Raw genomic sequence first — 4203 nt, 5'->3', positions numbered from 1 at the left:
AAGTTTATAGCTCTGTGCTCCTACATCAACAAATTGGAGAGATCTGAAAACAACAATTTAATGAGACATCTGAACCTCCTTGAAAAAAAGCAGCAAGATAAACCCCAATCCAGTAGACAGAAAGAAATAATTAAAATTAAATCAGAATTAAATTAATTAGAATGCAAAAAAAAACTATAGAAAGAATCAACAAAACTAAGAGTTGGTTCTTTGAAAAAATTAACAAAATTGACAGACCCTTAGCAAATCTTATCAGAAAAAGAAGAGAATACACCTAAATAAACTCAGAGATGAGAATGGAAACATCATCACAGAAACAACTAATATTCAGAACATTATAAGGGAATGCTTCTAAAACCTGTATACTAATAAGTTTGAGAACTTGGCAGAAATGGACCTTATTCTAGAAAATACTGACATGCCAAAACTAAGCCAAGATGAGTCAAACTATCTTAAAAGGCCTATATCAAGCACTGAAATAGAAAGAGCAATAAGAGACCTCCAATCTAAGAAAAGCCCAGACCAAATGGTTTTACAGCGGAATTCTATTAAGCCTTCAAAGCAGACATCACACCAATACTCCTCCAACTCTTCAATGAAACTGAAAAAGAAAGTTCACTACTGAACTCATTCTATGAGGCCATCATAACACACATCCCAAAACCAGGAAGGGACTCATCAAGGAAAGAGAACTGTAGATCCATTTCTTTGATGAACTTTGATGCAAAACTTCTCAACAAAATTTTGGCCAATCGACTTCAACAATTCATCCAAAAAATCATACACCACGATCAAACAGGATTCATTTCAGGGATGCAAAGCTGGTTTAAGATACACAAATCAATTAATATAGTTTATCACATCAACAGAAGCAAGGATAAGAACCACATGGTTATCTCAATAGATGCAGAAAAAGCAATTGACAAGATCCAACATCCCTTTTTATGAAGTTTCTGGAAAAATGAGGAATCCATGGAACATTCCTCAATACATTAAAGGTTTTAAATGACAAACCTATAGCCAGCATTATACTTAATGGTAAAAAACTAAAGCTATTTCCTCTTAACTCAGGAATGAGACAGGATGCCCACTCTCTCCACTTCTCTTCAATCTAGTATTGGAATGCCTAAATACAGTAATAAGACTAGATGCAAGTATCAGAAGGATCCTAATAGGGAAAGAAGAAGTAAAACTCCCTTTTTGCAGATGACATGATCTTGTATTTAAAGAATTGCACAGAGTCCACTCCAAAATTACTCAAGCTGATTCAAAACTCTGGCAAAGTATCATGGTATAAAATTAAACCTCAAAAAATCAATGGATTTTTCTGTATGCCAACAATAAGAAAAGTGTGGCTGAAATTAGGAAAGCAACTCCATTTGTAATAGCCCCACAAAAAATAAAATACCTAGGATTTAACTTAACCAAAAAAGTGAAGGACCTCTATGATGAAAACTTTAAAAAACTGAAAAAGGAAATCAAAACTGAACTTAGAAAGTGGCAAAAACTCCCATGCTCCTGGATTGGGAAAGATCAACATAGTGAAAAAGGCAATACTTCCCAAGGCTATCTACAAATTCAATGCGATATCTATCAATATTCTAACCTCATTCTTCAAGGAAATAGAAGAGGCAATCAAAAATTCATATGGAACAATAAAAGACCCTGAATAGCAAAAATGATCCTTAACAGAAAGAACAGAGCTGGAAAAATATCAATACCAAATTCAAATTCAACTACAAAGCCATAGTAATCAAAACAGTTTGGTACTGACACAAGAACAGACCTCAGGACCAATGGAATAGAATTGAAACCCAGAAATGAACCTACAGACCTATAGCCATCTAATCTTCTGTAAGGGAGCTAAAAAATAGAATGGAAGAAAGACAGCCTCTTCAGTAAATGGTGCTGGCAAAATTGGTTAACAACTTGTAGAACACTAAAGCTAGATCCTTATATATCACCCTGTACCAGAATCAACTCTAAATAGATCAAAGACCTTGGAGTCAAACCAGATACTCTGAAAACATTAAAGATTGGAATAGGAGAAACCCTCGGTCTTGTTGGCACAGGCCGAAATTTTCTTAATAGAGACCCAGAAACACAACAAATCAAAGAAAGGTTGGACAAATGGGATTGCATAAAATTGCAGAGCTTCTGCATGGCAAAGGACATAGCTAGCAAGATCAATAGAAAGCGCACAGATTAGGAGAAGATCTTCACTAGCCATAAAATGGACAAGGGTCTCATATCTAAAATATACATGTAACTCAAAAATTTAAATCCCCCAACAAATCTTCAAAGAAACAACTGCCCAAAAATAAGTGGGTTAAAGACTTAAAGAGAAACTTCTCTGAAGAGGAAAGAAGGATGGCCAATAGACACATGAAGAAATGCTCAACCTCCCTAGTCATAAAAGAAATGCAAATCAAAACAACATTGAGATACCACCTCACCACAGTTAGAATGGCTATAATCAAGAACTCTAATAACACCAGATGCTGGAGGGGATATGGACAGAACGGAACATTACTGTATTGTGGATGGGAGTATAAGCTTGTTCAACCAGTTTGGAAATCAGTATTGAGGTTCCTCAAAAGTCTCCACATAGAGCTCCCCTATGACTCAGAATCCCACTTTGGGTATTTACCCAAATGTTCACATACAAGGCCACAGTAGAGCTTCCAGCACAACTATGTTTATTGCATCATTATTTACCATAGCTAATATATGGAACCAACCCAGATGCCCCTTAGTAGATGAGTAGATCAAGAAAATGTGGTATATATACACACTGGAATTCTTTGCCTCCATCAGAAAGCATGACATTGGCTCCATTTGTTAGGAAATGGAAAGACTTGGAAAAAATATATTAAGTGACGTAAGCCAGGCCCAAAGAAACATTAGTGCCATGATTTCCCTTATTTGCAATAACTAGTATGTGTCTGAGACAAACAGAAACTGTCGGACAAGTTGATGTTAGGGAAATGAGCCCTAAGCTATATATTCAAATGTTTTTCCCTTTCATGCGATTGTTTCTAACACATTTATAAGAATATTTCTTTTTTGCTTTGTATGTCCCTCCCCCACTGTACAAACCCTGCTTTCACTGAACTTGATGTTGTTATAATTTGAGGAAGGGAAGGGAAAAAACAAATCGTTTATATAATAGGGATACAGTTGGACCATTAAAACAATGAGATGTACAAGTCATTATGTCGAAAACAAACTTTAAAATTTTGGTGGGGGGAGGACTGGGTGGGGAGCGGGGATTTTGGTTCTCTACATTTTAAGCAATTTGCTTAAAAGAATAGGCAAAATAAAATTTATATTTGCAGCAGACTTCACACATTAAATTTTGTATATTGAAAGGGAAACAAGCCTCAACAATATGTCAATTCTCTCTTCTTATTTATCTCTAAAGGTTTATGCTTCTGGTCTCTGAATATTAAAACTTCAAAAAAATTATGTTTAGTTAGTTGTGCAAAGGGGTTTTGCTTCATCATGTCAGTGTTGAATAGAGTGTGTGTGCATTTCAATATACAGTGCATTTTTCTTCCTTCCCTTACCCCAACCCCACCTATCCCTTCATGTTTCCTACTTATATTCTGACATGTGTACATTGAATGGTATGACTGTATTAGTCCACCATTTCCCTCTCCATTCTTCTACCTTACTCCCTACTTAGTCCAGATCTACTTTTAAGACTTGTTTCAACTTCATGGTATTTTGTTCAATATCTTTACTTTGGCATTTGGCTATGGGCTTGCCACATCCTCTCTTCCATGTTTGACATACATAAATGAGTATATTTCTCCACATTTCTAATCTCAGATTGGCTAAAATAGATCTTCTTTACTATTCACCTTCTGTCCTAAATTTAGAATTGGATTTCAGGGCCATCCAATAGAGCATTTTTATTCTCTACTCACTGAAGATGGAAGGGAAATAATTTCCATGCTGTCAGCATTATGTTATCCATCATGAATTCCCATCGCTTATCACTTCAGCAGTCTAAATTTAAAGTCATATTTTCTGCATTATATTCACACAGTATAAGTGAATATCAAGAATAATTTACCTAGTATTGGACGTTTAGGGACAATCTTCAATTTCTGATGATAGAGGCAGGAATCAGATTCCACTATGTAGTGAGCTGTGTAGTCTTCTAAATTTTCGATAAATTTCGAGTTACTTTTTGTT

The sequence above is a fragment of the Dipodomys spectabilis genome, unplaced genomic scaffold (genome assembly GCF_019054845.1).
Source record: "Dipodomys spectabilis isolate Male_0828 unplaced genomic scaffold, ASM1905484v1 ptg000058l, whole genome shotgun sequence".
NCBI classification, from domain to species: domain Eukaryota; kingdom Metazoa; phylum Chordata; class Mammalia; order Rodentia; family Heteromyidae; genus Dipodomys; species Dipodomys spectabilis.
The sequence above is the reverse complement of the archived record's forward strand: the minus strand, read 5'-3'. Positions refer to the sequence as shown.